This window comes from Macrobrachium rosenbergii, chromosome 36 (assembly GCF_040412425.1).
Source record: "Macrobrachium rosenbergii isolate ZJJX-2024 chromosome 36, ASM4041242v1, whole genome shotgun sequence".
NCBI classification, from domain to species: Eukaryota; Metazoa; Arthropoda; class Malacostraca; order Decapoda; family Palaemonidae; genus Macrobrachium; species Macrobrachium rosenbergii.
This window is the reverse complement of record NC_089776.1, coordinates 9,384,053-9,405,216: the sequence shown is the minus strand read 5'-3', so window position 1 is coordinate 9,405,216 and position 21,164 is coordinate 9,384,053. Positions and strand designations below refer to the sequence as shown.

At 37.2% G+C, this 21,164-nt stretch overlaps 1 long non-coding RNA gene across 1 annotated transcript in view; it reads right to left on the bottom strand.

Annotated features, from left to right (window-relative positions):
- Positions 1-21,164, bottom strand: part of LOC136856607 (uncharacterized) — a 66,845-nt gene that overhangs the window by 21,678 nt on the left and 24,003 nt on the right. Inside the window, exon 3 of the long non-coding RNA XR_010858420.1 lies at positions 3,280-3,306. This is a non-coding gene — a long non-coding RNA (uncharacterized lncRNA). The remainder of the gene's footprint in view (positions 1-3,279; positions 3,307-21,164) is intronic.

Sequence of the window (21,164 nt, the reverse complement as noted above, 5' to 3'; positions counted from 1 at the left end):
TCCAATACCATGTTCATGAACAAAAGCACAGCTTTCCACAATCATGTTCAAGAACACTGCTCTCCAAAGAACAAAAGCACAGCTTTCCACAATCATGTTCAAGAATAAATACACTGCTCTCCATCATTGTTCAGGAACAAAAGCACTGCTTTCCACCATCATGGTCAGGAACAAAAGCACTGCTTTACAGCATCATGTTCAGGAACAAAAGCACTGCTTTCCACCACCATGTTCAAGAACAAATACAGTGCTTTCCACCATCATCTACTGGAACAAATACAGTGCTTTCCACCATCATCTTCTGGAACAAAAGCACTGCTTTACAGCATCATGTTCAGGAACAAACGCACTACTTTCAGCATCATGTTCGGGAACAAAAGCAGTGCTTTGCAACATCATGTTCAGTAACACTTATGGTAATGTCCGATAACGCTAAATTAGCTCAAATTCGCAGTTTGTCCAATCAAGGTCTAACAAAAGTCTACTTCTACTGTATAACAGATTTGGAGAATAACTTGAGGCTCTGGGAAAGACAGATTTGGGAAATAACTTCAGGCTCAAGGAATACCAGACTTGGGAAATAACTTCAGGCTCAGGGAATACCTAACTTGGGGAACAACTGAATGCCCTGGGTAATAAGAAACTTGGAAAATAACTTCAGGCTCAGGGAATACCAACATTGGGGTATAACTTGAGGCTCAGTGAAAACTAAAGACTCAGAGAATAACTTGAGGATCAGGGAATAAATAAAGACTCAGGGAATAACTAAAGACTCAGGGAATACTTTTAGGCTCAGGGAATAACTAAAAATCAAATATAATAAATTTAGGGAATAACTGTAGGCTACCTGAATAACTAATTCTGAGGGAATAATGGAATTGGAAATAAATAAAGATTCAGGGAATAACTAAAGACTCAGGTAATAACTAAAGACTAAGGGAATAATTAAACACACAGAACATAACAGACTTAGAGAATAACTACTCAGGGAATAAATGGAGAATGACTAAACATTCAGAGAATAAAAAGAATCAGTGGACTAGAGGAACTGGAAATAAGACCCAGGAAATAATAGACTCGTGGAATAACTAAAGACTCAGGGAATAACAGACTTATGAAATAACTTGAGGTTCAGGGAATAACTAAAGACTCAGGGACTAATAGACTCGGAAATACGTAAAGACTGAAGGAATAACAGGCTCATGGAATAACCAGAGGCTCAAAGGATTAACTAAAGACTCTGGGAATTCACCAAGAAATGAAACAAATTAATAAAATCTTTAGTGAAAAAAAAAACGGTTCTGTTAAACCTTCCATTCGCAGACATTGGCAGGCATTATCATTTTCAAAGATTTTAGACAATGAGTAGTTACTAGAGTATGGAGAGCTATTTCCATAGCTACTGTTGATTAAAAAAATCATTATAAGTTGCAAATACAGTTGCTATTGATGCCATTACTGTATTTTGATGTCATTAGCGTAAATATCATAAATATCAAATACACACACATTTATATATATATATATATATATATATATATATATATATATATATATATATATATATATATATATATATATATATACATATAAACATTAAGATTCTCAACAATACGACAGACATTAAACCAAAGGCCCATCTATCAACATAGCTTAGTCAACCCTTAAACCCTAGCCGAAGAATTCCATTTTCTCTCACGACCACTTTTTCCCGTTTTCTATTATCCATTCCGGAGGGATGGGAGAGAGAGAGAGGGGGAGGGAGGGAGCGGTGGTGGAATAGAGGGGGAGGGAGAGAGGAAGGGTCTCTAATCAGGAAATTCTTCCAGACTATGATTTCTCCCTAATTTTCATTCAGCGCTCATCCGTAGTCGCCCAAAAGACATTCCCATCGGTAGCCTAGAATGTGAGGACTGGTATGTAAATACGCAACTTATCGTTTACCATCGTCCACTCGGTTACACAAAGGCCAACGACACCTTCGGCCTTCGAACGATAACCGACACTATCAGAATCATTCTTTTCAGCGCGGATCAACCGAATAAAACGCGACTCAACAAAGGAATATGAATGATTTCGAATCCGCCATGGAAGTTCATTAACGGAATCCGCGGCGGACGCCAAAGCAATCGCCATATATGTCAAGGAATTTAAGTCGAAGCCGCCGTCCGGAGACGAGAACCGAACACCACCACCAGACTGGCTCAGGGCAGCCAACCTAACCGTATATTACCTGCTGCTGCTGCTGCTGCTGTGCTGTAGTCTCTCTCTCTCTCTCTCTCTCTCTCTCTCTCTCTCTCTCTCTCTCTCTCTGAGTCAGGCGTACCAACCTTGCGGGTCCTTGCCTCACATGGCATACAAGGCCGGTCAGTGCACTTCTCACAAACTCTGCCAGGTGTCTTTTGGGGCGACCATCGCCAATAAAGAAATTCCACACTGCCAGACTTACTTCAAACACACATACACACACACGCACGCACGCACACACACATACACAAACACACACATGCACGTTTACACACACACACACATACACAAACACCAAAATGAACGAAGAAGAACAAGAAGCACAGCGATCAACCTCAAATCTTTTTAAAAAGTGGGTCTCTAAGTGAGGCGTTTGGTGGGTGTCAACGTCTCTCTCTCTCTCTCTCTCTCTCTCTCTCTCTCTCTCTCTCTCTCTCTCTCTCTCTCTCTCTCTCTCATAACCCAGACACTTTCTATCGGGGAATGAAGATTCTTGAAGCGTTTGGAAACCCACCGCATTCTTTCTGTAAGAGCAGGTTAGGGGAATGGGGGAGGGGGGGAGGGGTGGGGACTCTCGTGTGGTGGTGGCGGTGGCGGTGGTATGGAGGGGATAGGGGAATGGAGGGAGGGAGGGGAGGGTCGAGGAGAATTTCAGTGATGCCAAATGATGGGTTCTCTTAATTTCTCCATTGACATACCTTCGAATTATGTCGCAAAAACTTTAGCTTTGCAATCAACTTCCGCTCGGCATTACCGACCCAAATGTGCCGAGTGTTTCCAAGTCACTTTTTACGATTTTTTTACACAAAATACCGAGTTTTAACATTCAAACACAGCCACATTCCACAAAAATACGGAAATCCCTGGAGGTTTCTATATTTTTTTATCCATTTTTTTTCTGAACGACCGAATACCTCTAAGGAGAAATTCTCTAATCCGACTGCTTAAGACAGTTAAAAAAAATAACGAATCGCTGGGGCGGATTAATGGATTACATTGCAGTGAAATCCTACAATCCTACATACTACATACCTTGAGTGAAGGCGCGCATAACAGGACCTGCAAGAAAGTAAAAAGGATTTTATTATTTTGATTGACACATTTATCCTGAAACTAATTTACGAAAGATTCATAAAACGCTTCTTCTTCTAAACTTTAAATGTCACTGATTATATTATCAATAATTATATTATTAGTAAGAAAATTATTACTGATTTTAGGATTATCATCACGAGGGGCTTGGAACGTACCGTTAATGTTGGGTAAGATTCCATTTTCTCAATTATTTAACTCTCACGTTTATATATTCGCCGAGTGTTTAAAAGAAATCCTAATAGAGTTTTCCTTTTTCCTTGTACGAGACTTTCTTATGCACAACTTACGGTAAGATGCACAAAAAAAAGAAATATATGCCACCTGTAATTCTCTCTCTCTCTCTCTCTCTCTCTCTCTCTCTCTATATATATATATATATATATATATATATATATATATATATATATATATATATAATAATATTGATGATTTTATATATAATATATATGTATATATATATATGTGTGTGTATATGTGTGTGTGTGTGTGTGTGTGTGTGGTTCCCCTTTTAGGGAGATGGCTCAGAAACAATAGAGCCTTTAGGTTCTCAGCAAATCATCAACAGGGATGAAGCTGAGACCCACCCAAAACGTTTTATTCATTTCCCCAGACGACGGTGGTGCCCATTTATAGATGGGTCATATATATATATATATATATATATATATATATATATATATATATATATATATATATATATATATATATATATATATATATATATATATATATATATATATATATATATATATATATATATATAGTTTTACACATTCATAATCAAGAAATATTTTGGAAGACGGACTTTAAAAACCAGCTGTCATAACAAACTAGAAGCCTTTAAAAAAATTTATTCTCAGGAACCTTGAATTTGTAAACAAAAACTAACAAAAATATAAATAAAAACTTCTATTCACGGACACCGAATCCCTTTTTTTTTTAAATAATAAATAAATAAAATAAAATAAAAAAAATAAATTCTATTCACAGACACTGATTCTTATCTCTCTCTCTCTCTCTCTCTCTCTCTCTCTCTCTCTCTCTCTCTCTCTCTCTCTTTTTATCACATTCCCAGCCGGAGGTTATTGCCATGGACATTACAGACGCTCTTTCTCTCCCCCCCCCTCCCCCCTCCCCTCCTCCTCCTCCAGGGGAATAACACACAGCCAGCATTCAGCAGGTTAGGAGAGAAAATGTGTGCCTCTCCGTGGCCTTATGAAGGAGAATCAGAGAGAGAGAGAGAGAGAGAGAGAGAGAGAGAGAGAGAGAGAGAGAGAGAGCAGATTCCATTCCAGCTACGCCTGAGTATTCGTTTGCTCTCTGAAGAGAATCTGACTGGTCAGTAATAATAATAATAATAATAATAATAATAATAATAATAATAATAATAATAATTATTATTATTATTATTATTATTATTATTATTATTATTATTATTATTATTATTATTTGCCTGAGTGTACAGAGGTACTTTGGTTCCAACTTCCAATAACAATAATAATAATAATAATAATAATAATAATAATAATAATAATAATAATAATAATAATATAGACTGGAAGGGATACCCTCTTTCAAACAGGTACCGTTGGAAATTATTGCTGTATGGCTGAATGTACTTTCTAACAAACTTTCTCAATCTTTCTAATTAAATAATGGTGAGAAAGGAATCTTAAAATATGAATTAATAATTCATTTAACAAGACCTTGAGTTTAAATGTCTGGAAACAAAATTAAATAGGCCTATTTTGTTCATCAAATGTAAGGGTACCAAGCGAAGGATGAAAGTAATTAGTCCTATGAAGGACCCGTTAGGCGGATATAAGGGCACCAGAAGCTATCCTAGGGGACCTCTGTGTTTTTATTAGGAAAGTCGAGTGGTCTGTGGGTATGTCCTTATCCATCCTAGGATTATATAAACATAAATATAAGTATATATGTATACCTGAACAAAATTATACAAGCAATAGGCCTAGTGAACCTGCCCTACCCATCAATCATTGTTTCAGAGAAAGCTTTTTGGTATCTAATGCTCACTTCAGCAAATTCCATGCTTCCATAATGCTGGAAGAGGACACCAACAACTGATAGGCGAGGCGTAGGCCTACCCGAAATTTAAAGAAAAAAAAATTTAGCCTATGAGGCCTGGCATCGGCCTAAGTCTGGAAACAGATGCTCAACAGTCAGTTCTGGCTTTTAAGCAGCAAAATCAAGAGGAAAAGGGAAAGGAACTCTCGTTTGCATCTCAAACTACACCTTTCCCCACAAACAACCTTTCAAAGAATCATTTTATACACACAAACGACCCATACAAAGTAGGCCTTTAAATCACGGCATGGTTTGTTTCACATGAATGTCTCCCGCAGTCACTCACTCACTCACTCACCTGACACAAACTATCATCTTGCCAACACACAAACTAAGGTCTCCCTTCAACACACACAAAGTAACCAATAATTTCTCAAAGCGTTATTTATGTATGTCAGAATATTCTTGATTGCATCAGAACTCATGTTCTCGACAAAACCAGCCACCAACACGTTCCCACACCCGCCTTCCCCTACACACATACACCTCATAACTTCCACATACCACGCCTTTCCTCCAACACAACCACGCAAAATGACGAACTTCTCCAACAGCATAAAAGCAAACGTCTCCAGCTTGCTTTGTTTCGTCATTACGAAGGAAACTCCGAAGGTTTTGCCGAAGTCGACCGCTAGACCAACTTGTGCCGTGAGTCTAAGGAATTCTTCGCATTCCGCAGCTCTAACTGATTTGCTATTTAATGACGTGCCGCTCTTCCTGGCGTTGCAGTGATCCGGCAGAGGAGAAATCGGTTAATGAAGATTGCAATTCACCGCCGGATATTGCAATCTCGAAAAGGCTCACTCACGAAACACAGGACGAACTAAGTCTAGGACGAGACTGAGCGTGCTTCACCATCTATCTACCGACACACAGAGAGAGAGAGAGAGAGAGAGAGAGAGAGAGAGAGAGAGAGAGAACCGGCTGTGGAGAAGGAAGAGAAAATAAAACGATGAGACCCAGACAGAAAGAGAAAGTATGGAACAGACAAGCAAAAAAGAAAAAGAAAAAAAGAGAGAGAGAGAGAGAGACGACCGTGGCTGTCGTGGGTGTGTAGGAGAAAAGAGAGAGAGAGAGAGAGGGATAGAACGAGATAGAGGGAGAGAGAAAGAGCGCTGTGTGTGCGTGTGTGTGTGTGTAGAGAGAGAGAGAGAGAGAGAGAGAGAGAGAGAGAGAGAGAGAGAGAGAGAGAGAGAATAAGACAAAACAGTAGCGGCGACGAAAAATATAATGAAACGAAATTGGGGGACAAGGCATGATTGTAGAAGGAGGAGCAGTTGATGGTAGATCAGCGGTGCTAAGGGCCGGGGGTGAGGGGGGGTGAGGGGAGGGGAGGGGGGGGAGGGGAGGGGAGGACGAGATGACACGCTGAATCGAATGAATGGGGTTAATTTAAGTAAGGAAAGCATGTCCATGGGGGTGTTTTAAACCCCTTAAATGTTCCTCGGTCACACACACCACAGTCCGTCTCCTCTCATCCTTTCATTCATTACCACATCACGCAGCGATGAGGAGGAGGAGGAGGAGGAGGAGGAGGAGGAGGAGGAGGAGGAGGAGGAGGAGGAGGAGGAGGAGGAGGAGAGGGGAGGGAATATGGGAGGAGGAGGTAAGGGAGTCTTATACACTTTCCACGGACAATGGAAGTTTGATTTATTTTTCCCCTTTTTTTTAATCTCTTCATGAACAGGTCATGAATCTTATATATATTATTAAATTAGCAAGTTAATATATATATATATATATATATATATATATATATATATATATATATATATACATATTATTTTATATATAAATATACATTATATATTATATTATATACATATATATATAATATATATATATATATATATATATATATATATATATATATATATATATATATATATATATATATATATATAACCTGATAAAGAATTATGAAAGTCAGCAAACTTCAAACACCAAAATGCCGACTGGGAAAGTGAGGCTGATAACAAGAGATACGACAGTCGTGCGGTTTCAGGCAAGGAAAGAGTTTCGGGGAATTAAGAAAAATAAAAAAAAAGAAAATAAAAAGATTCCTGAACAAGAGATTCGGTAACTCAAAGAGAAATTTTGTAATAGCAACCGGCGGATTTTAAGGAGAGATAAAATATGAAAGATGTTTCCCTTGAATGGAAAGAAGTTATTAATTTATTTAATTTTTTTTTTTATAAGCGTTCACTCAACCTGGGGGGGGGGTTATCTCCATTAGATATTAACCCCAACCCCCCTCCCTTCACTTCCCCTACGACTTGTTTAAAATTAAGTCTGACTGAGGCTTCATTTCTCTAAAAGTAAGTCTGAGGTGAGGCTTCATTTGTCGAAAAGTAATTCTGAAGTGAGGCTTCATTTGTCTAAAAGTAAGTCTGAGGTGAGATTTCATTTGTGTAAAAGTAAGTGTGAGGTGAGGCTCTGTTTGTCTAAAAGCAAGTCTGAGGTGAGGCTTCATTTGTCTAAAAGTAAGTCTGAGATGAGGCTTCATTTGTCTAAAAGTAATTCTGAAGTGAGGCTTCACTTGTCTAAAAGTAAGTCTGAAGTGAGGCTTCACTTGTCTAAAAGTAAGTCTGAGGTGAGGCTTCATTTGTCTAAAAGTAAGTCTGAGGTGAGGCTTCATTTGTCTAAAAGTAAGTCTGAGGTGAGGCTTCATTTGTCTAAAAGTAAGTCTGATGTGAGGCTCCATTTGTGTAAAAGTAAGTTTGATTGAGGCTTCATTTGTATAAAAGTAAGTCTGAGGTGATGCTTCATTTGTCTAAAGGTAAGTCTGATTGAGGCGTCATTTGTGTAAAAGTAAGTCTGAGCTGAGGCTTCATTTGTCTAAAACTAAATCTGAGGTGAGGCTCCATTTGTGTAAAAATAAGTCTGACTGAGGCTTCATTTGTGCAAAAGTCATTCTGAGGTGAGGCTTCATTTGTCTAAAAGTAAGTCTGAGGTGAGGCTTCATTTCTGTGAAAGTAAGTGTAGGGAGAGCCTTCATTTGCGTAAAAGTAACTCTTGAGGTGAGCCTTCACTTGGTGTAAGTAAGCCTGAGGTGAGGCTTCATTTGTGCAAAAGTCATTCTTACCCAGCGTACACGGACACCAGTAAAGCCCTGATTTGTGTAAAAGGTCCAAAGCCTCAAGTTGTGTACACAGACACCAAAAGAGGTGTGATTGGCTGTCAGTTTCAGACGATGTCCACAGACACAAGTGTGTCCTGATTTCTGTACGAGTAAGTCTGAGACTGTGTACACTACACCACTGTGTCCTGGTTTGTGTAGAAATCAATAATAGGTTTTGAAATGCTGGGAAGGCGGGTGATATCTGTAGATGAAATTCTGTTGACTGTGGCCCGTGGGTTTGGGGGAGAGTGGGGGGCGTTCATTTTGACAACGGTTCAAAAATAAAATTTGAACACTACGAAGAAAACTTATAGAGTAAATAATGAAATTAGAATGATGAATGGAAAGTTACCTTGTGATACATGAGATAAATGAAATGAGATTTTAGAAAGTTGTGAAGAACATACGACAAAAAGGTGTTATAATTTACAAGTGTTGTTATTGAACGTTTTCTTGACATTACAGCATGTGGTTGTAGTTATGAATCTTAAGCAAAATACAACATCCACTGAGGTTATTTTGTCATAAAGACAATATAGATTTTGTCATAAAGAGGACATAGATTTTGTCATAAAGGGAATATAGATTTTGTCATAAAGAGAACAGATTTTGTTACAAAGAGAATAAAAATTTTGTCATAAAGAGAATACAGATTTTGTCATAAACAGAATAAAGATTCTGTCTTAAACAGAATAAAAATTTGTCATAAAGAGAATAAAGATAATATAGATTTGGTCAAAAAGAGAATATACTGCAAATAAATATTTTGTCCCAAAGAGGATATAGGTTTTGTCATAAAGAGAAATAAATATTATATACATATAAAGATTATAAAAAATGTTTCATCCCTGATTTAAAAGATTGGTGAATGAATAAGGCCAATGACCGCAATCTTGTTTTTTTTTCATGAAGCCACGCCCTTTTGCAGTTATCTGGTTATGACGAAAAGGAAAAAAAAAATCTGTAATTATATCACCGTGTTTTGCGGAAACAAATAGCACCTAGATGCCTACCTGAGAGGAGGGGTTAACATTTTATTATCTCTCTCTCTCTCTCTCTCTCTCTCTCTCTCTCTCACATGGGAAAATTCCGCCTCTCTCTCTCTCTCTCTCACACACACACGGGAAAATTTCCCCCCCTCTCTCTCTCTCTCTCTCTCTCACACACACACATGGGAAAATTCCCCTCTCTCTCTCTCTCTCTCTCTCTCTCTCTCTCTCTCTCTGTGTGTGTGTGTGTGTGTGTGTTTGTGTGTATGTGTGTGCGTGTGTGTAACTTGGATAAAACTAACATTTTAATCCAAGAAACACTGACGTGACGTGTTTTATAACCATAAACTCAGTAGTGACTTAACTGAAAAGTTCTGACTAATTAATACCAAGAGGTTTTCATTGCAAGATCATTATTGCAGCAAACTTTATTCATAACGGAATATAAAAAAATGTATTTTCATAATAACATGTAATTTATATACGATAAAAGCGACGACAGGGTTTTAGAGTTGGCAGGTTTTCAGACGATGAGGTAAAATTATCAAAAATATTAATTCAACATTCCCCTGCATTTTAATACGTATGTCGGAAGAACTTCAAAGAAATTCAAAGAAATATAAACTAAGCAGACTTAGAACTTTCAACACAAAATCTGGACGGAACAAATAGTAAAACACGACTATACGTATCAATTAAGACCACTTTTCATAAACAGGAACAACGTCTCGCGAATATAACTTACCGCAAACGCCAACATAAAAATCTCACAAAAATAGCAGTTAATAACTGATAAATAGGTTTATCAGTAAACAGAATAAAGCGAAAACCGAATAAGGAGATGCAAACAGAACTAAGAGAAGAAAACAGGAAAACAGAACAATAATTTTAAAAGAAAAGAATCTGGTTGCTTCAAATCTATCGAGCGTCTGAGAAATAACTTTATCGATGAAGTTAGAAGACGCCATTATGAGTTATCCTAAGTGGGAATAACTTTTTGTTTGGTGATAATCGTTCAAAATACAAAATGAATTAGTTTTCAAAGAATATACTGGTTTTAAGTTTATAATTCGCCTTAGTCGGCTGAGATAGAATACGCCGTATTACAGCAAAGTACACGATTCCATGTATCAGATGTTACAGCCGTCTATTTACGTCATAGCAAAGTGATTTTACCCAGAGCTTGCAGGATGTAGCTTTACATATTATATAATGATCACACGATTATAGGTCATTTTTTTTCTCTGGTCACTTACGATTCAAGTGTAAATGTAAAGGATATAAGTGAGTAAATAGATATATTTTTCTCTGATCACTTGAGATTCAAGTGTGATAGGATTTGAGTGTAAAAGTAAAGCCACAAGTGAGTGAGTGTAACTTTCAAGTGTGATAAGATCTAAGTGTAAAAGTAAAAATCCACAAGTGAGTGAATATAACTTTCAAGTGTAATGGGATTTAAGTGTAAAAATAAAGCCACAAGTGAGTGAATATAACTCTCAAGTGTATTAAGATTTAAGTGTAAAGTAAAGCCAAAAGTGGGTGAATACAACTCTCAAGTGTAACGGGATTTAAGTGTAAAAGTAAAGCCACAAGTGAGAGAACATAACCTCTACAAGCTTCGTGTCATCTCGACAGGCTTGTAGCAAATCGGACCTCGGTTACACAAATGTGACGCAATGCTTTTAAATTCGCTTGTCTTATTCCAACAGCTATCTCTCGTTACATGCCGCGAATGGATCTATCCTCTGTCACACACACACACACACACACACACACACACACACACACTCTCTCTCTCTCTCTCTCTCTCTCTCTCTCTCTCTCTCTCTCTCTCTCTCTCTCTCTGGCGTTTGGTGGAGAGCTGAATATTTCTTGTTGCTAAACAGAGCACATCGCCGGCTTATACCTCTGCTAAATCCATATCGTACTTTGTTTATTTTTTTTTTTCCTCTACCACTTCTCGTTCTCCATCTTAAGCAAATCAGTTTTACAGTGATGGAAAGCTACGGAATGGAATAAAGATTTTAAGGTCAAAGGCCAGGCACTGAGACCTACGGGGTCATTCAACGCTGCAAGGGAAATTGAAAGCGAAAAGGTTTGAAAGGTGTTACAGGAGGAAAACCTTTTGGGATAATTGTAAATGAGATGGAAGGAAGAGAATATGAACGAAGGTACAGTAAAAGGAATGAAAGGGGTTGCAGCTAGGGGCCGAAGAGACGCCACAAAGAATCTGAAGTAATTTAGCCTACAGTGCGCTGTGTGAGGTGCACTGACGGCATTACCTTTCCTACGGTGGTCTGAAGAATATAAAAAGTTGACAACAGATTTAACAATATCTGTTTGACCGATTTTAGTTTTCTGTAAAAGAAAACTATTGTGCCGGCTTTGTCTGTCCGCACTTTTTCTGTCCACCCTCAGATCTTAAAAACTGCTGAGGCTAGAGGGCTGCAAGTTGGTATGTTGGTCATCCACCCTCCAATCATCAGACACACCAAATTGCAGCCCTCTAGCCTAAGTAATCTTTGTTTTATTTAAGGTTAAAGTTAGCCATAATCGTGCAACTGGCAACGATATAGGACAGGCCACCACCGGGCCATGGTCAAAGATTCATGGGCCGCGGCTCATACAGCATTATACCGAGACCACCGAAAGATAGATCTATTTTCGGTGGCCTTGATAATTAATTATACACTGTACAGAAAACTCGATTGCGCCGAAGAAACTTCGGCGTATTTTTTTTTTTTTAAGTCAACTCGTGAGAAAACACACTGGCTTTTTTGTTTATTGAAATTCTTCACAAAACACTGACTGAAATTATCCGGAGAATACAAATATCAACACACTCGCGAAATTTAACTTTTGAAAAACTGGTCTCTATTTCGTAACAATTCTGTAATAAATGAGGTTCGAGGTTCAAGTGACAGAACTCGATAAGGGTTCTAATCGTCCCAATTAAAAGCATATTCTGTCCTGTCCGCTGACAGACAAGGTATCATCAGGAAGTTCATCATTATCGATCTGTAATCTATAATCTATAATCTCCGATGAATAGCATAGTCTTTACGCAACCACGAAGCCAAGCGCTGGGACCTACGAGGTCATTCAGCGCTGAAAGGGACATTAACAGTAAAAAGGTTCGAAAGGTGTAACGGGAGGAAAACTTCGCAGTTGCACTTCGAAACAATTGTTAGAGAGGGTGGAAAGTGAAACGGGAGAAGGAGAATATGAACGGAGGTACAGAAAAAGGAATGAAAGCGGACCGGTTTCTGCTAAAGAAAGTTAGAATTAAACCTCAGTAATATATAAATATACTCGTATATAATTCTTTCTGAAACGTCGAAGATATGTTTCGCTTCTCATACGTGAATGAATTATCGTAATGTTCATTTAATTAAACCTATTGTCTTTCATGCTAACACCTTTAATTTGTAGGACTTTCATTGCTGAGATGATACAAGACATTTAACTTAATATAGAACCATCTTAACTTGAATTACTCCCTCTCAAACTTTATAAAGTCATTAGTGCATCGTTTCACCCCCTTTCCTATGGCTGTAACCTTCTTGAGATTTAAACTACAACCTTTCCTCTCTCTCTCTCTCTCTCTCTCTCTCTCTTTGCGCAAGGTGAATGGCCTCGCCTCGTAAACAAAAAGAGGGCTAATGACAATTGCAATGTGCCGTGATGAGGCCCAAATGTCAATAACCTAAGAACAAGTTGATGAGATAAGAAGATATTCATTGGATATACTCGATAATCATACGTATGAGTGTTCAGGGGTGGCGGAGGGGGAGGGGAAGGGGGAGGGGGGGGACGTTAATCGACATCCGGGGAAAGCGAAATGGAAAGGGGAGAAATATTTTCCGTGCGGCGAATCGTGAATTCTTTGCACGAATGTAAAATAACATATCAGGAATTCGTCGCATGGATAAATGACATGTCGTAAATTCGTTGCACGAATAATCATATCTCGTCAATTCGTTGCACGAATAAATAATATTTCGGGAATTCGTTGCGCAAACAAGTTATGTATCTGGAATTCGTTGCACGAAACAATCAGATATCGGGAATTCGCTGCACGAATAAATAATATATCGGGAATTCGTTGCACGAATAAGTTATATATCGGGAATTCGTTGCACGATTAAGTTATACATCGGGAATTCATCGCACGAATCAATCAAATATCGGGAATTCGTTGCACAAATAAACGACATATCGGGAATTGGCTGCACGAGAAAACAGATCGGGAATTTGTTGCACGAATCAATAGCATACCGTGAATTCGTTGCACGAATAGATAATACATCGTGAATTCGTTACACGAATAAGTAATATATCGTGAATTCGTTGCACAAATAAACAATATTCTGGAATTCGCTACACGAAAAAATAGATCGGGAATTCGTTGCATGAATTAATAACATACCGTGAATTCGTTGCACAAATAGACAATATATCGTGAATTCGTTGCACGAATAAACAATGTATCGGGAATTCGCTACAAGAAAGAACAGATCGGGAATTCGCTACACGAAAAAATGGATCGGGAATCTGTTGCACGAATCAAATATCGTGAATTCGTTGCACGAATAGATAATACATCGTGAACTCGTTATCCGAATGAACAATATATCTAGAACTCGTTGCACAAATAAACAAATAAACAATATATAGCAAATTCGTGGCACGAATCAATAACATATCGTGAATTCGCTGCACGTATAGATGATACATCGTGAATTCGTTACACGAATGAATAACAAACAAGAGTGAAAAACAAATATGATAACTTTCGTCTAGAAACGGCATTCAATACAGATAAACAGACCTATAAATCAACAATCAATAAGAATAAGCGTATCCACTTCTCCCCTTAAGAAAATTTTAAAAATTCTTACATTGTCAATATATCTTATGATAATATAACTGAGAAAATAAATATAAATTCTAAAATAAAACACTTGTGAGAGAGAGAGAGAGAGAGAGAGAGAGAGAGAGAGAGAGAGAGAGAGAGAGAGAGAGAGAGAGAGAGAGAGAGAGAGAGCACTTGGACGGATGCTTCGTAATATTCAAGCTTCGAGAGTATTCATTTCAGTGACTTTACGTGCACCCGCGCGCGCGCAAACACACACACACACACTTACTTAACATTTAATCCACACGAATAACGTAACTTCCTGGTTTAGTAGATGTCACGTGATCAACCACCCCCCCTACCACCCTCCCCCCCGATGTCCGGTTCCTTATCTGACGAAAACCGAAGCCGTAACTAAAGAATAACCGACGAGGGAAAACTGATTAATAATTACAGGCAAACAACAGACGGAAAAACAACTCAAAACAAAAAAGAAATTAACGAATGCGGAAAAACTCACATATATTAATGGGTTATTCTTCCGCCGAAGCCACGAACGTAGGCTACGCATTCGGAGAAGCGTCTCTTCCCGACGTGGCCCAACACCTGAAATACCTAATAACACCTGTTGAGTCTCGTCTACAACCCGGCACCCGCCGCCCCCGCCCCCGCTCCCAAGGGACCTCGGCTGTAGCCCCCCCTCCCCCTCGGCTCCTGACTGACTCTCCTTGTATGTCTGTCTGTCGGTCGCTAGTTCTGCTTCTCTACGGGTGTCGTGTGCCGATTTTTTTTTTTTTTTATCTTTTTTTCAACTGGAATAGATTATCGTGCTATAATTTTCAAAGTTAATTATCGGAATGTTCTCGCTAATGTCGGTATATTTAATATACGTTGCTGAATACAGTATGATTGGTTGTGTAACTCCGGTTTAGACTGTTAAACATAAGTATTACAGATATAATATATGTGTATATATATATATATATATATATATATATATATATATATATATATATATATATATATATATATATATATATATATATATATATATATATATATATATATATAAAGAATGCGAATCAAAATGTTATCAAATGCATGGAGAACTTAGGATGGAATATTCTCCCAGACAAGAGTGTGGTGGACCTCTGGACTCGTCAGCCAAACAACCAAAATAAAAGCGTTCGAGACAGGAAAATTATCTAAACAGCAAATGCTGTTTGTCATTAAAAGGAAAATCCCGTTTGTCATTAGGAGACAAATAATGTTTGTCATTAGAAGGCAAATAATGTTTGTCATTAAAAGGCAAATAATGTTTGTCATTGAAAGGCAAATTATTGTCATTAAAAGGCGAATGCTGTTTGTCATTAAAAGGCAAATTATCTTTGTCATTAAAAGGCAAATTATGTTTGTCATTAAAAGGCAAATGCTGTTTGTCATTGGAAGGCAAATGCTGTTTGTTATTAAGAGGCATACACTTTTGTTCATTACATAAAAAAAATCTATTTGTCATTAAAAGGAAAATCCTATTTGTCATTAAAAGGTAAATACTATTTTAAATAGGTGTCAACAAATAAAAAAATTTTTTATGAAAACTGATAGTTATTGTCAATTAAATGCAGATTCTTAAAATCCCATTGTAATTCATTTTGTCGCTAATTAGCTTTGACAATTAGCTTTCAGCTTAAAATCTCATTGTAATTCATTTTGTCACTAACTAGCTTTGACAATTAGCTTTCAGCTTAAAATCTCATTGTAATTCGCCCTGTCACTAATTAGCTTTCATAGTTAGCTTCCAGAATTTGACAATCCACTCCCTCGGTGAGGGAAAAACCTTTGCAGAAATGTGACAAAACTGAAACCCGTCACATACGCGTAGGACGTGATCCTAATAACAATATTTTCCTTTCGTCCGTCTTCATGCAAAACTTGACAGGAAGGATAATTTTTTTTTTCTTTTTTTTTTTTTGGCATTTACGTAAAAAAATAAAATTGGCTTTTTGCACGCTTGCTCATATGGTACCTGTGACCCAGCTGAAAGGTCTCTGAGTAAGGAATGTGATTTACTATTATTGTATATACATGTGAATCATATATATATACATATATATGTATATGTGTATATATATTATATATATATATATATATATATATATATATATATATATATATATATATATATATATATATATATATACTTTATGGCCAAATGTTTTGCATAGGATTGGAATATAAAGTTAGACTAAAGGCCAAGCGATGGCACCTAAGAGGTCAATCAGTGTTTTAAGGGGAAACTGAGAATAAAGAAATTTTTAAAGTTGTATAACAGGAGGAAAACCTCGCGGTTGCACCATGAAACAACTGTAAGAAGAGGGTGGAAAGTAAGATGGAAGCAAAGGAATATGAACGGAGGTACAGTGAAAGGAATGAAACGGGGTACAGCTTGGGGCCGATAGGACGCTGCGAAGAACCTTTATTAATGCCTACAGTGAACCACGTGAGGTGCACTGGCGGCACTATCCCCATACGGAGACAAGAATTATCAAACCTTAAAAACTCAACGGCTTCCTAAATGGTTGCAGAGAGAGAGAGAGAGAGAGAGAGAGAGAGAGAGAGAGAGAGAGAGAGAGAGAGAGAGAGAGAGATGGAAAAACCTCATTTCAAAAATTTGAAGTTAGCTATGAAAATTAAGGCCCCAAACAAAGCGCCTTTCTAAATGGTTGGGAAGAGAGAGAGAGAGAGAGAGAGAGAGAGAGAGAGAGAGAGAGAGAGAGAGAGAGAGAGAGAGAGAAAACCGTGATTCAGAAATTTCAAGTTAGTTACCCAAATTAAGGCCGCCAAAACAAAACGGGTTCATAAGCAGTTGGAGAGAGAGAGAGAGAGAGAGAGAGAGAGAGAGAGAGAGAGAGAGAGAGAGAGAGAGAGAGAGATGAATAAAAGTTCAATTAAAATATTTGAAGTTAGTTACCGAAATTAAGACCTCCAAACAAAACGGGTTCATAAGCAGTTGAAGAGAGAGAGAGAGAGAGAGAGAGAGCGAGAGACTCTCTCTCTCTCCGATAAGAGGTCCCCATGGGAACTGCTATCGCCCTCCATGGGAAGTGGGGGTCATGTTCGCTGATAACTTACATAAAATGGAAAATAGCAAATACTTCTCAATAATGGCGGTTCTACAGAAATCAATATTAACTAAGAATCACATTGAGGTTTTTCCCGATCCATTTGAGAAGTTGGTTCCTAATTCCATGGTTCCATAATTCCTAATCCCATGAAGTTCCTAATTAAAACGTTACCGAATCAGTAACAATGCAATTAATCAAATTAGGAATTTAAAAAAATTAAAACGTTATATACCGAATCAGTAACGATGCAATTAATCAAATTAGGAATTTAAAAAAATTAAAACGTTATATACCGAATCAGTAACGATGCAATTAATCAAATTAGGAATTTAAAAAAATTAAAACGTTACCGAATCAGTAACAAAGCAATTAATCAAATTAGGAATTAAAAAAATAAAAAATAATGGTCTTTGTAAAAAGCGAAGTCATATTCAGTTTTCTTTCTTAGGGATGTTAATGATATTACTATCAATTGCCGAATTAATTAAATTATGAATTAAAAAAATTAAAAATTTATTGGTCTTTATAAAAACCGGAGTTATATTCATTTTCTTTCTTTGGGATGCCTATGATAGTAAAACTACTATTCCCGAATTAATCAAATTATGAATTTAAAAAAGTAATGATAGTAAAACTTCAATTGCCGAATGAATCAAATTATGAATTAAAAGAATAAAAAATTATTGGTCGTTGTAAAAACCTGAGTTATATTCAGTCTTCTTTCTTAAGAGATGACTATGATAGTAAAACCACAATTGCCGAGCTAATCATATTTTAAATTGAAAAATAAAAAATTATTGGTCTTTGTAAAAACCGGAGTTATATTCAGTTTTCTTTCTTAAGAAATGTCCATGAGAGTAAAACTATAATTGCCGAATGAGTCTAATTATGAATCAAAAAATTTAAAAATTACTGGTCTTTGTAAAAACTGGAGTTACAATCAGTTTTCTTTCTTAGAGATGACCATGACGTTACTATCAATTGTCAAAGTAACCAAATTATGTTAAAAAATAAAAAAATTAGTGGTCTTTGTAAAAACTAGAGTTATATTCAGTTTTCTTTCTTAGAGATGACCATGATATCACTAACCAAATTATGTTAAAAAAAAAATGAAAAATTAGTGGTCTTTGTAAAAACTGGAGTTATATTCAGTTTTCTTTCTTAGAGATGACCATTTTACTAAACAAATTATGTTAAAAAAATGAAAAATTTGTGGTCTTTGTAAAAACTGGAGTTATATTCAGTTTTCTTTCTTAGAGATGACCATTTTACTAAACAAATTATGTTAAAAAAATTAAAAATTTGTGGTCTTTGTAAAAACTGGAGTTATATTCAGTTTTCTTTCTTAGAGATGACCATTTTACTAAACAAATTATGTTAAAAAAATGAAAAATTTATGGTCTTTGTAAAAACTGGAGTTATATTCAGTTTTGTGATATGTTTACGAGAGGACCTACAGCGTTTGCACACTTATATCCGTTCCCCTTTTACGACAAGAATTTTATCAGGGTCATACCTAAAAGAACGAAGATAGCAACCGGACGTCATTAAAAATGATTTTCTAGAAACTTGTATTGACGCGAGGGTGTGATATCGCTTTAGAAAAAAAAAAAAAAAAAAAGTAAAAAATGCGCCGAAGGTTCTTCGGTGCAATCGAGTTTTCTGTACAGCCACTACAGCGTAAACCAAAGCCACCGAAAATAGCTCTATTTTTCGGTTGTCTTAGTATAATGCTGTATGAGCCGCGGCCCGTTAAACTTTAACCACGGCCCGGCGGTGGCCTATCCTTTATCGTTGCCAGAAGAACGATTATGGCTAACTTTAACCTTAAATAAAATAAAAACTACTGAGGCTAGAGGGCTACAATTTGGTATGCTTGATGACTGGAGGGTGGATGATCAACATACCAATTTGCAGCCCTCTAGCCTCATTCGTTTTTGAAGATCTGAGGGCGGACAAAAAAAAGTGCGGACGGACAGACAAATAGCCATTTGAATAGTTTTCTTTTACAGAAAACTGAAAAAGGGGAAATTACAGAAACAGTTCGTTTCTTTACAGTTAAAGTTGAAGAATTGATTTTTGATTAATTTTGCGAGTTTGTATCTATTTCAAAATCTACAGAAAATAAATTTCATTGGCTTTTCTTTAGAATCATTTTTCGGAGACAGACAGACAGAGAGACAGAGAGACAGAAAAATAAACCAAGAGAGAGAGAGAGAGAGAGAGAGAGAGAGAGAGAGAGAGAGAGAGAGAGAGAGAGAAGAAAAAAAAAATGTCATCTATCTGTGGCCCTTACACGACATGGTCAAATTAAACCTCTCCTTCGAACTTCGCTTGAGAGAGAGAGAGAGAGAGAGAGAGAGAGAGAGAGAGAGAGAGAGAGCCTCTCACCTCCTCACAATTCAGTGATACCGATTTGCTCTCTCGCCTTGTTCTGTCTCATCTTGGTCACACAATGCTCTCTCTCCGTCCATATTGTTCGGTGCACAGGGCCATTCCCACCCCCTCCCCCTCCCCCTTCCCCTCCCCCTCCCCCTCCAATGCTCTCGGGGAGAATCGGATTTCATCGGTATCCGGCGCATGGCCACAATGCTGCTTACGTAATGGTTCCACCACTATAGAAGTGTCCCTGGGACCCACTGCTACTTCTTCTTCCCACTTCTTTATTTTTTTATTTCTGCCTCTTCTTTATTTTGTGTTCTTCTTCTTCTTGTTCCTCTTCTTGTTCTTGTTCTTGTTCTTGTTCTTCATTTTTTCTTCTTCTTTTGTTCTACTTCTTCTTCTCCCACTTCTATATTTCTTCTTCTTCTTCTTCTTCTTCTTTGCTTCTTTATTTTTCTTCTCCTTCATCTTTTCCTTCTTCTTCTTCTTCTTCTTCTTCTTCTTCTTCTTCTTCTTCTTCTTCTTCTTCTTCTTCTTCTTCTTCTTCTTCGCAGACAAGACACTCCAATCGGCGACTCAATCAATCTTCGGGCGAAGAATCATCTCTCTCGGAGATGAATAACAGAGAGAGAGAGAGAGAGAGAGAGAGAGAGAGAGAGAGAGAGAGAGAGAGAGAGAGAGAGAGAGAGAGAGAGAGAGAGAGAGAGAGAGAGAAATGTCATTTGTCTGTGGTCCTGTTACGTGGCCAAATTACACCTTCAGTGAATTTTAGTTCATATACTTTCGATTGAGAGAGAGAGAGAGAGAGAGAGAGAGAGAGAGAGAGAGAGAGAGAGAGAGAGAGAGAGAGAGGGTGTGTATCAAATCAGTAATTGGGTGTATGATGGCAACACTGATTTGCTATACACTTGTGTTGGCAGGACGGATTTCTGACGCGCGTTGGCAGCACTGGTGTATCACACATATGTACACATTTACACATACACATACACACACATACACACATATACATATATACATATACACACACAAACAGTATTCATACAAGACAAAATAAAATCATTGACCTCACAATAATGAATGCCAAGAGAGAGAGAGAGAGAGAGAGAGAGAGAGAGAGAGAGAGAGAGAGAGAGAGAGAGAGAGAGAGAGAGAACTTCTGGATTAATCTCTTGATGTCATCTTAATTATTATTTCATAATAGTTATTATTATTATTATTATTATTATTATTATTATTATTATTATTATTATTATAAG